The sequence below is a fragment of the Mobula hypostoma genome, chromosome 17 (assembly GCF_963921235.1).
Source record: "Mobula hypostoma chromosome 17, sMobHyp1.1, whole genome shotgun sequence".
NCBI lineage: Eukaryota > Metazoa > Chordata > Chondrichthyes > Myliobatiformes > Myliobatidae > Mobula > Mobula hypostoma.
The window spans coordinates 35,195,530-35,209,023 of NC_086113.1; the positions used below are offsets into that span (position 1 = coordinate 35,195,530).

At 36.8% G+C, this 13,494-nt stretch overlaps 1 long non-coding RNA gene across 1 annotated transcript in view; it reads right to left on the reverse strand.

Annotated features, from left to right (window-relative positions):
* Window positions 1-1,876: 1,876 nt before the first annotated feature.
* The window catches only part of LOC134357724 (uncharacterized), a 90,094-nt gene continuing 78,476 nt past the window's right edge, over window positions 1,877-13,494 (reverse strand). The window contains exon 3 of the long non-coding RNA XR_010020713.1: window positions 1,877-4,015. This is a non-coding gene — a long non-coding RNA (uncharacterized LOC134357724). The remainder of the gene's footprint in view (window positions 4,016-13,494) is intronic.

The window sequence follows — 13,494 nt, forward strand, 5'->3', positions numbered from 1 at the left end:
AGAAGCTATTGGCTTGTCATGGTAGGAAATAAAATAACTGACAATAAACAGCTATGTGTCCAATTTTTCAGCAGTGCTTTGATTTTCTTTCTATGAAACATTATTTCACATTCTGCTACTAAGCATTTTTAAAGTAAGTTATATGTTCCAGATCCTTTGTTTCAAAGAAATGGAAACAGTAATTGTTTCAATCTGTATTTTGAATACAGTGGATTCAAATTAATTAGGACACATCAGGACCTGTATATTTTGTCCCAATTAAGCGGCAGCCCCAATTAGCCGAAGTTTCATGGAAATAGTTAAAAGGTATAAAAAAGACAAACTACTGTCTAACTGAGTAACAATTTATGTATTTAAATGAAATGCAAAGCAAATTAGAACACTGCCAATACCTCTACAGTGCTATAAAACTGTGTATTAGTTCCTAATAATTATTGATGGAGGAATTCATCTGCTGTGTTCTTTTGATTGACAGTAAATTAACAAAATCAGCACCCAGCCATTTCTGGCATCTCCAAGCCTGATTGCTTGAAACAGTGGTGAGCAAAACAGTTCTGAATTGTCTTACTGCTTATTTCTCGCCAACTATCAGGGACAAAATTTGCTGCTGTTTGAACACAAACACACACAACTGTTGCTATTTAAAAACTGATTGCTCTAAGTATGGTGTAGTGTCGAACCATTCATGTGACTAACACTTGTTCAGAAACAGTCTCCTGCCCCAATTAAGTAGCTTAGTGTCACAAATAAATTAAGGGAATTGTAGCTATTTACTTTAGTTTTTGTTCTTCAAGAGTTGTTCAAATAAATGTCTGCACTGAACATCCAGATGGCCCAATTATCCAGAATCCACTGTATATAAACAGAAGCTCAAGTTTATCAACTAATTCTCAGTTTAAAAAGTTTAAAACAGAAAGTGCAATTTTAAAAACAAATAATGAGGACTGACAAGATAGCATTTCATAAGAATTATTTGAGAATCTAAAATATTTTTCTCAATACTAAAATGATGCACTACTTCATTAGTATATCATAGGTAATTAAATAATGTGTAATAGTCCAGTTAATTTAGATACACCTGATGAACATTCCCATCAGAGATTAATTGTCTAATTCAACACAAATACTCCCTCAGTTTATTTGTGCACATGATTCAGATGTCCCTGGCAACATTGACATTTATTGCACATCCCTCATTACACCCTTTAGGAAACAATGTGGAATCAAGCACATTGAAAGATGCACATTGACCTGACCAGGTAAGGCCAGCAGAATTCTTTCTTTGAAGGGCGTTAGTGAAGTAGATGTTCCTTTACAAAATCATCTGATAATTTTGTAGTTCCCATGACAGAAACTAGTTTAATATTTAAAACCTTCATTTTGTTTAATTAGATGTACTTAAATTCCTCTGGTGCCATGGTGGGATTTGAATTGACAGATCTTCAATTTTAACTGATTGGCTACCATGCTCCATAATTTTATTGTCATATTTCTTAAACATCTCAATTAAATAACTCATTAGCTGTTTTGATAATTCTAGCGCCAATATGAGAGTAGATAATTTATAAGGTACACTGTGCCACTGGTTCTGTGGTGGGATTTTCAAAATCCACAGCCATCACTGCCTGGAACAGTGAGGATGACACATGGATTTCAGCTCCACCATTTCTAAACTTGTCCCTAAGTCACAAACTATTCTGACTATGACATATATTGCTATTTCTTAATGTTTGCTTGATCAAAGCCTTGGAACTCCTTTCTGAATAGGATTGCATTATTGCAAAACTTCCATTCATTTGAATAGTTTTGACTCCTAATCAAACTCCATAACTCTTTCTCCATGAAAAGAAGTAAGAATCTCATATTTGGCATTGACCAGAAGTTGTGCTAAATAGCATCAAAGCTCAAATAAATTTATTATCAAAGTGCATACTGTATATGTCACCATATATATTACAACCGCGAGAATCAATTTCTTGCAGGCATACACAGCAAATCCAAGAAACACAATAGAATCAATGAAAAACCACACCCAACTGGACAGACAAACAACCAATGTGCAAAGGACAACAAACTAGGTAAATTCAAAACAGAAAAATAAGTAATAAATAAGCAATAAATATTGAGATCACGAGTCCTTGAAAGTGAGTCCATAGTTTGTGGGAACAGTTCAATGATGGGGTGAGTGAAGTTATCCCCTTTGGTTCAAGAGCCTAATGGTTGAAGGGTAATAACAGTTACTGAACCTGATGGTGTAGATCCTGAGGCTCCTGAACCTTCTTCCTGATGACAGCAGTGAGAACAGAACATGAATTGGGTGGTGGGGACCCTTGAGAGTGCTCATATCAATGTGCTCAATAGTGGGCTGGAAATGGACTGGGCTGTATCCACTACTTTTTGTGGGATACCCTGCTCAAGGGCATTGGTGTTTCCATACCAGGATGTGATGCAACCAGTCAATATATGCCACATATCTATAATGTTTGTCAGAGTTTTAGATGCCATGCTGAAATCTCTGTAAACTTCTAAGGAAGCAGAGGTGCTACCATGCTTTCTACATAATGGCACTTACGTGCTGGCATCAGCCAAACAAACTGATTTTATGAATGTAGCAGATCTAATTGGTATCTCATAACCATAAGTTTACAAACTGTGTTTTTTGTATTTCCCATGAAATAATGTTTTAAATATTTAATTATTTGATTTCAGATTTTATAAGAAAGTATTTAGGAACATTTGAAAATCTGTCTGAACCCTATGTTGATCCAGAAAACAGTTGCCTTGACCTGTGTCTCTTGTGAGTGATGTACATCATTGCCTTCAAGTTCAAAACAACTTAAAATTACAAGTTTATACTGTAATTATATATAAACAATGGACACTTTTTTAGTCTATTGAGTCAAAATCCATTCTTGTGCTTCTGATTGGCTTGATCTATGTTTTCAGTTCTCCAGCTAACTTATTGGCCAATGGCATTCGTGTCCCTTATTTCATGCAAATTGATTAGTGTGTAAGTCAAGTATTCTGAAAGAAGGAGACTGGTTCATTCCAAATGAAATCTTCTGTTGCTGGACCTTGCCAGATTTTTTTTCTTTGACTATCTTTCTACATTTGAGCGGTCTCAATGAACGTTCATCAGACTTGATGCTGCATTATGATTATTTTTATTGAACTATGCTGCAGAAATCCAGTAACATACACTAGGGGTACATTCTACACGTATCTTCTCAACAGTCATAAAACATGTCAAGACATCATGGAATTGCTTAGCGTCGTAACTCCCAATAGATTTGGAATGGAGTGAACATATTCCTAGTTTTAGTTGATAACATTAAGAACATTGTATTGGTGCTTAAAAGAAAAAGAAGTATAAGCACAAAGAAGCATTCTAAATATAACTATTCAAAACAGCCAGAAAATCTGCATGGCCTGAAAGAAAACTGGTGGTATACTTCCTTCCGTAAGTATCTCAGAACCACTTCTGTTTTTTTTTAAGAAAGTCGACAGGAAAGTTGCTTGAGGCAATGATCACCAAACCCTCTACATTGTGTATTAATTTGCAATAATCTAAAGAATGTTTTCACAGTACTGTAATGAGGTTTTCCTTCCAGATTTATTCACTGATTGACTCCTGCATAGTTCAGTCACGGCAATTGGCTTTTTATCTGTTTTGTGGAAGTTAATATCTTTTTTTTCTCTTAGCAAGAAATCTGTGCATACGTTGAAATTAAAAATCATCTCTAAAGACTGAACACTAAATTATTAATGGAAATGTATTTCATGTGTGTCTGCAAAGTCTGTAGTTACTTTGCATCAGAGAAGTAGATTTGCTTGCATCCTGCATGCATTTTTACTACAGGATAAATACTTGCAGTAATTCTATATCGCTGCTTTGAACTATTCTCTATTTTTGGTTCCGGTTCTGAATATTAAGCCACCAGATGATCACGTGATTTGGTAAACAATAGATCCTGATGAAATACTGCAAGACAGTTTCCTTCTTCATGTGAACAGTCTGAAATATAAAGAAACAAAATTAGGAAAGGCATATAAAAATCACTTTGGCAAAACTTGCGTTCTGTTTCAATCCAAAATTTTAATAACAGTAACCTATTAATAGAGAGTAAATCATTCTTTACCTATATATGCAACTGTTACAATTAAATGCAAATCTTCTCTTATTTTAAACTCTGCTAGATAAGATGAAGAAGATGCCTAAACTAGCTGGTCTAGTTCCAGAAGTTATTTCTCATTGCAGTGCATCTATTGTTAGCATTTATCTACAGTAAGATGAGCTGTGGTTACATTGCCTCCAGATCAATGCAGATTGCGCATGGTAGAGCTTTGATGCATGCCTGTATTAACCCATTGAAAACATGCATGCTGGTTCATGCATATTCATGCAAGCAAAATGGATTATAGCAGCTTGGATTGTGCAAGATAATATAAATTTCGATTATTCCTTTAATAAAAAGTAGCCTTATTTTTTCTGCCATTAATGCAAAACAAAAACCATAAGTAAACAAGAAGTGAGTACTGTTCCATACCGGTACAGAGCTACAAAATGGAAATGCCCCTTTATTCTTTTGAGAGTAAGTTAGTTATCCACCACAGAATAGGGACAGATCTTTTGATATAGCTGTCTTCAGAGGAATACTTACTCCATTCACAGGAAAGCAATAAGTAGGAAAGTGGCAAATATAAGTACAAACCGTGTGAACTCAGGATGGTTTGTTTCCTGGCCTCCTTTCTCAACTTTCTAATCACTAAATCTTTGAGACCTTTACAACTGCCAGATGCAATGGTGCAAACAAGAGAAAATCTGCAGATGCTAGAACTCCAAGCAACACACACAAAATGCTGGAGGACAGTGCTTCTATCGCAGCTAGTTAATAGACTGATAAACCAATATCTAATTTTATGATGTTATGATGAGCTCCTCTGGTTCTTTTTGCTATGTTCTACGTTTAACCAATTGAATACAATTGAAATCAGCTTAGATGAATTAATTTTACTTTATCTATTGCCTGAAAATTCTAATTTTCTTTATAAATACCAAGCCCATAGGTGTTGAGCTATATAGACTTGCTGCTATACTTAGTTTTAGAAACATACATACTAACATGTGTTGGAAGATTTCATAGCAATCAATCTACAGAAAATGTTAGAAATACGTTACAGATCAAGAAGGTCTCTGTGGAGAGAAAAACAAAATTCACATTCTAGGTCAATAATCTGCCAAGTCATGCTAATAACATAGAAGTTTCAATACAAATTGTTCTTGAACACCTTTTGCAAAATGACTAGGTTTATTAGAATTTTACTGCGTTGCTGAATTATTTGACTTTGGAAATTCATCAAAGTTTGTGGGTCAGCTCTTAGCACATAAATGACAGGTCTATGTCCTGCCAAACAATGCCATTTCCAGTAATTTGGTCATTGCAACCAATTGCAGTGACAAGTAGAATTCATTGTACACGTAAGTATTATTAAAACTCATGTATTGTTAGTTTTCAATTGTGACTACCAAATTAGCAAACTCTCAGTAGTCACTATATTGGAGGCATTTACTGTGGTTAACAATAGATTCAGTTTTGATTTGGTTGTTTTCAGTACAACCAGGGAGAAAAGTAACATGAATTTATGTTTTCTATTATATTTCTAGTTTCTACCTAATTCATGCATTTTCCTTCTGCTGGCAAAATCTGATTTTCAGAATTAATTTATGTTTATATTTTCAGTTTATGTAGTTATTCACCATTTTAAGAGGTCAAGGAGCGAACTTGTATCAGATAAGGAGAAAATTAAAAATGATGAAAGAGATCTTTTCTGTAGGATCCTCTAAGATTATAATAGCATAAAACAAACAACGTTTGCAAATCATTTTTGCATTTAAGTGCAAGTAAAATAATTTTTGAATGATGATTATTTTGCCTTCAGAGAGCCCCAGAAAAAAATATTTTATCATCATGTGATTTTCAATGCCAGTTATTATCATTTGACTAGCTTTTGAACATTAACTTATTAATCATTATGTTTTTCCAATATGCAAGTAAAAGTTATTTTATTGTTTCTCCTTAGCCCATAGTGGATATTTTTAACATTTATTAGGAGAAGCATTTTATTTTGATCACTGGCCTGTGACCTGCTTCAGCTCAGCTGTAAAGGACTGAATGAATTTGTCCAAAGAAGCCTTGCTCAAAATGTCACTGCCAAAACTTATGGAATCTAAAATCAGGAATCAATAAAATGCATCTTCAGGGTTGTATATTGGTGACATGCTTTGATAATAAATTTACTTTGAGCTTTGAACAACAGGAATTTGCATAAAATTGATCCATTCCATTGTAACAGAACAAGTAAGCAGGAATTAAAATTTGTTGAAATGTTTTGGTAATATATGACATCAGGAATTCAAGTGGCAAAGACAGGAAGTATTTGTATAATTTGTTTCTATGATATAGGTATCTGTATGAAAGATCTATATATATTTCCTGTCAACATTTTGCCGAGGCATAGAACCTGCGGAAAAATAACAGCAAAGTTCCTCCTGTTTTCAATGTTTAAGAAACCCAGCAACTTGCGGCACCTAAAAGATGCTCCACGAGTTCACAACTATCGAGATAACTGCCCCACTTCTCTCTCTCTCTCTGTTATTTGCCTCACAAAAAGAAAAACTCATCTTTCATTTCAATGAACTACAAAAATCTGATGCATTTGTGCTGTTAATACAAAGTTGAATGGTGCCCAAAGCTCAGTGTGATTCATAGGAACATATTTAGACATCTTACTATTCCAGTTAATGTTTTTGATGGGATGCATATTGGGCATCAGAATGGAATTGGGCAAGTGCCATTAAAGAATGAGAACTAATAAAATGTATGGCAAACAAATCAGTGATCAATGCTCACCAAGTCATAATCTCCCTTTTAAAAAGAGATGAGGAGGATTTTATTTTTAGCCAGAGGTGGAGAATCTACAGATAGCTTTGGAGGCCAGGTCATTTGGGTATATTTAAAGTGGAGATTAATAGGTTCTTAATTCTTAAATCCATGTCAATGGTCTGCTGTAGCCCATCCACTTCAAGGTTTGACGTGTTGTGCTTTTAGAAATATACTATTCTGTATACCACCGTTGTAACACATGGTCATTTGAGTTACTGATGTCTTCCTGTCAGCTTGAATCAGTTCGCCATTCTCCTCTGACCTCTCTCATTAACAAGGTGCTTTCACCCACAGAGCTGCCAGTCACAGGATTTTTTTTTTCTGTTTCTTTTTCACAATTCTCTGTAAACTCTAGAGATTGTTGTGCATGAAAATACGTGGAGATCCACATTTTCTTAGATACTCAAACCACTCCGTCTAGCACCAACTATCATTCCATGGTCAAAGTCCCTTAGATCACACTTCTTCCTCATTCTGATATTTGGTCTGAACAGCAACTGAACCTCTTGACCACGTCAGCATGCTATTATGCATTGAGTTTCTGCCACATGATTGACTGATTAGTTATTTGCATTCATGTGCAGGTGTACCTAATAAAGTAGCCATTGACTGTACATGCATAAACATTCACTTAACCCTTAATAACACCTAATAACCTCAAGTAGTATGATTATAATTAAATGCAATATTTCAAAAGCAAAGCAACTCTTTTGCATCCTTCATAACATAATTCACTCTAAGATAGCCAAAGGGTCACAAACACAAATGATTTATTGTCTTCAATAACATGTACCTTTGCCTGAGTGTACTTGCTGGGGAAGCCCTGATTTGCACTTACATTATATCTAGACTTGACTATTTCAATGTATTCCTGGCCAGCTTCACAAGTTTCACTGCCCACACTGCACTATCCTAAACTTTTTGCTGCCTGTGTCTGAATTCACAGCACAGATGAAAAAGGATCAGGTGTAAAATATGCTTGAGAACCATACCCAATATAGAAATCTTAGAGGACTGCTGAAAAGTTAAGGTTCAAAGTTGAAGAAAGAAACAGAATAAACTGATAGCTAAAGTAAAGCGAATTCCATAAGGCATATAAATGAATATTGAGCGCTAATTAGAAGAGTTGTGGGCTAATAAAGAGACCAAAAAGATGATCAATTCTTAGAAGGAAATTATATAAATTAAATGCAAAGTGAATACGGAGGAAGAGGATACTACCAAAATCTGATTGAATTGGAGGTAGTGGATAGCTCATCTGGACTGACTGGGATATAGCTGAGGGAACTCTCCGTGGTAATTACAGAAAGGTTGGTTAGAATTTTTGCTAGATATAGGGATACTGAATAACTAGATATTGGTTAACATTTTCCCATGTTCAAAATAAAGACAAGCCACTCAAATATAGGCAGATCAGTTTAATATCTGGATGAAGTCCATTCTACCCTCATCATTCTTTTCCCAAGGTGCTAAATTTTGACTCTTCCATGAAAACCCATTTACAACAACCAACTCAAGAGGTTACTTTCTTTTGAGGAGAAAGAGATTTTGCAACTTACACAGAAGGTTGATTTTAATCATAATACAAACTTGACATTTATTTTCTTAAGTAAATACTGAAATCGAACCTGAGCTCTTCTGCTAGATCCCTTGTTTCACCAACATAAGATTATTGTACAAGTCTATGATGTATGCCTTACTTGATTTTAAATAAAGGGAAGTTATTTCTGATATTCCTACAGATCATAGAACAACATGATGCTTTACAAATTTGAATGAGCACAGCAACAGGAAATAAATAAATCACTTTACATGCAGTGCAGAAAATCTTTGCCAGTCTTCACACTTATCAGGTTTATCTTTCTTGATGTTATACATTAGAGACATAATCTGATTAGGGATAGTCAGCATTGCTTTGTCAAGGGCAGGTCGTTCCTTACGAGCCTGATTGAATTCTTTGAGGATGTAACAAAACACATTGATGATGGTAGAGCAGTAGATGTAGTGTATATGGATTTCAGTAAGGCATTTGATAAGGTTCCCCATGCCAGGCTCATTCAGAAAGTAAGGAGGCATGGGATCCAAGCAGACCTTGCTTTGTGGATCCAGAATTAGCTTGCCCACAGAAGGCAAAGGCTGGTTGTAGATGATTCATATTCTGCATGGAGGTCAGTGACCAGTGCTGTTCTGCAGGGATCAGTTCTGGAACCCCTCCTCTTTGTGACTTTTATAAATGACCTGGATGAAGAAGTAGAAGGGTGGGTTAGTAAGTTTGTTGATGACACAAATGTTGGGGGTGTTGTGGATAGTCTGGATGGTTGCCAGAGGTTACAGCGGGACATTGATAGGATGCTGACTTGACTGAGAAGTGGCAGATGGAGATCAACCCAGGTAAATGTGAAGTGGTTCATTTTTGAAGACAGAATATAGTATTAATGGTAAGACTCTTGGCAGTGTGGAGAATCGGAGATATCTTGGGGTCCATGTCCATAGGACACTCAAAGCTGCTGTGCAGGTTGACAGTGCTGTTAATAAGACGTATGTTGTGTTGGTACTCATCAACAGTGGGATTGAGTTCAAGAGCCGTGAGGTAAGACCCCATTTGGAGTACTGTGCTCAGTTCTGGTCACCTCACTACAGGAAGGATGTGGATACTATGGAGAGAGTGCCGAGGAGATTTACAAGGATGTTGCCTGGATTGGGGAGCATGCCTTATGAGAATAGGTTGAGTGAATGACCTTTTCTCCTTGGAGCGACAGAGGATGAGCGGTGACCTGATAGAGGTGTATGAGAGGCACTGACCATGTGGATAGCCAGAGGCTTTTTCCCAGGGCTGAAATGGCTAGCACAAGGGGACATAGTTTTAAGGTGCTTGGAAGTAGGTACAGAGGAGATATCTGGGGTAAGTTTTTCACACAGGGTGGTGGGTGCATGGAACACACTACTGGCAATGGAGGTGGAGGCAGATACAATAGGGTATTTTAAGAGACTCTTAGATAGGTACATGGAGCTTAGAAAAATAGAGGGCTATGCGGTAGGGTAATTCTAAGCAGTTTCGAGAGTAGGCTACCTGGTCAGCATAACATTACAGACTGAAGGGCCTGTAATGTGTAATAGATTTCGATGTTCTACGTTCTATTATAAGACTGACAAAACTCAAAATAATAAACCATTACCTCATTCCCTTTTATTTGATAAAAATGTTTGTAGTGACTTTTTTTGACATTATCATTCCTTAAAGCTTCCCCAACACTAAGGCTGAACTGAACCACTGCAGTCTATAACAAGATACACTAAAAAAAATGAAGTTGGGAAATACGTCTTTCAAAGGAGTCTTGTGTCGGGAAACATGCCTGAGATGAACAAGATGGAATAGGGCAAGAGGAAGTTAACATTAAGGGAATCCAGAAATCTAACACTTGACTAGCATTATGAAAAACAGACTGACAATACCAGAATTAACAGGTCATGGATAATGTTAGATTGTTTTTTGGGTTTAGCACATTTACATTTAGCAGATGACTTTGGCCATCAGTCTTTGGATCTGAGTATAAATTGTGGATTTAATTTAGAGTGCAGCTCTGAATAATAGGTTTCTAAAAGCCATAAGTCGCAGACCAGTCAATACTGATTAAAATTCATTTGAATATATGTGGTGTGGGTGCAAATCGGGAGTTGTACAGTTTGTGTGTAGTTTCAAAGAAAGCATTGTAGATACATTGTAAATATGGAATTGTCCTTTGATGTCTAGCACATAAAATATTGAGCCGCACGTTGTGCCAGCCAGACTATTCGACCACAAGCGTCTCCATATGATGACTGCTGTACCTTGTTCTGTTGAATAAAGAAGCTGGTTTGTATCTGCCAGTGCTTTTCTCTGGTGACTTCTTTCACACAGCAGTAGATAAGATAAACTTTTAAAAGTTTTTTTTTGTAGAAGTGATGAACTATGAGCAAATTTATAAAGTAGAATGCTGCAAAAATTGTGTCAAGCAGCATCTGTACAAGCAAAAGATGCAAGTTGGCATTTTGGGCTGAGAGGGAAGAATGGAAGGTGGCTAAGAATGTACCATTATTTAAGAAGGGAAGCCAGGGAAGTACAGGTTGGTGCATCTGACATCAGTAGCAGCTAACTTATTGATTAAGATTCTAAGTGACAGCATCTATCAACGTTTGGATAGACAAGGTTGGTTTTGGGATCATCAACACAGCTTTGTACAGCACTCCCTTGAGAAAGAAACCAGTTTTACATTAGGCTTTTTAATGACTGTATACACCTCTGCACTAACTTTCAGTGATTTATGTACAGGGATTTATGTCTCACTCAAATACATAATATATTTAGCCCTTGCATTTGTTCTGCCACTCTTCACCTTTGCAGGCATTCTTTTGGGATCAAACATTATTTGCTGTCCCCCTTTCTTTGTGGGTTCTGAGGAGATTGTTGTGGTCAATGTGGAACCACTTACTCTTCCACAGATGGGTCAGGTCATGAGATAAGCAGGTGGATACCTTGTGAGGTGCTTCTCCTGCCACTTGCATGGTACTTCTGTCTGCTGGCAATGCACACAAAGTTTTCAGTATCACACCCAATGCTCCTGAGGCAAAGATTCTGAGGGGCCAGTGGAACATTATATTTCTTTGAGATTCTTTCAGCACCTCTTATAATCATTTCTTCTTTCCAGCTGATAATCCCTTCCTATATCAGCTGAAAGTAGCATGTCCTTTTCAAAATTATGGTGTTAGGCAAGTGAAAGATGTGGCCTATCCAAGGATCTGACTGAAGGCCTTAACACTGATGATGTTGGCCCATGGGAGAACACTAATTTTAGCCTACTAATCCTTCCGTGAATTTCTAAGGTTTTGTGGTGAACACTGTGTGGTGATTTTGCATGAAGTTGTTGCTGGCACTTTTTCAAAAGCTTTGAAGTACGGTAATTTGCTTATACAGATGGGGATCACCACAGTTTAACAGTCCAAGAGTACTGTGCCAGAGCTGAGGTCTTGATCTTCAGATACCTTTTTCCTCAATTGAGCAAAGGCCGTGCTGGTGCACTAGAGGTGACCTGATCTGTGGCATATCTGTAAAACCCCATTTTCTTTCACTCTTTCTGTTAATACAGATGGTCAAAAGTCATTAGATTTAAAATAAAACAACTATTGAAATATTGCGCAACATGCACAAAATGCTGGAAAAACTCAGCACGTCAGACAGGTCCTGATGCAAGATCTCAGCCCAAAGCATCATACTCCTCTGCATAGATGCTGCCTGACTTGCTAAATTCATCTAGCATTTTGTGTGTGATGCTCAAGAATACCAGCATCTACAGAATCTCTTGTGTTTAGTACAGTGGAAATATATTCATTCCAAAGACTTCACCCTTTAGGAACCTACCTTACTCCCACCACCTTGAGGGTATTAGAAGAATGGTCAAAAAATACGAAGCTCTATTATCAGAAAGAATCCAAAGTACTTTATCCTCACATGTTTATACTACCTAATCTCCCTTACTGAAATCCATTCCACTGTGATAACTGGATCTTTTTATTAGTCTTGCAAATTCTACAACTTTCCAGAACACTTGGGCCTTTCCAGCAATGCAAGAGAACTGAATATTCTGGATGGATCAAAAGAACTTCCTAATATGTAAGTTTCTTCCAAGAAAGTTGAAAGAGGTTTCACTCTCACAGCATGGTGGAATAACTGTTACTGGTTATCAAACAGTGTAGCATGATCAAGAGATCCAGCACAGAAGTGTGTGGTTTGAAAATGCTATTCTCTTGCTTTGAGCATCAGTCCCATATCCCTGACCTCAAGATGGAATAATCCATTGTAATTCTGAGGTTCCTGAGCCCAATTCTTCTTTGCCACCTTCTTATCATCTTTCACCCCCAGCCCTAAGCCAGCCTGTGTTCTCACTGAAGTCCTCGTTTAGTTACTCCCTTGCATTCCTGACAGGCCACTATCTACCCATTTCCCTTTGTAAAATTAAGTTCATTCTAATCTCTGTTCACCATGAACTTTTTCACTGTTGACTTATAATATTTCTTGGTAGTCGAAGACGTGGCATGTACAATGGTCATTCATCCTTTAAAATTTCTTTATGTCTTTATCTATGCTTTTGCTACGAGCTTCTCTGACATTAACATGATTTTCTCTGGACTAGAAGGGGATATTGAGCAGATGAAGATGAGAGTAAGGCCAGAGATGAACAAAATGGGGACATGTGAATTTTTTAAACTTGAAATTGTGGCAGCAGTGTCCAAAACGGATGACTTAAGGTCAACCTGAACCTGCATTAATGTTGCAAAGGTGGTCTTCTGGTGCCTGCTGCATTTTCAAACAATCTGCCATGTTAAATAGAAAATATTTTTGCACTGACGGAGATTCCATGCAGAATGCACGTGGAGCTGTGGGCTACCAATGTGCTAGGCAGGTAGCAAATAATATATTGTGGAACTGGAAAAATCCATGTTATCTTCATGGTTTCAGAAAACTATTCAACAGTTTCTCTGTTCGAGTATCCTTTTGGTGACCTCTCCTATTATA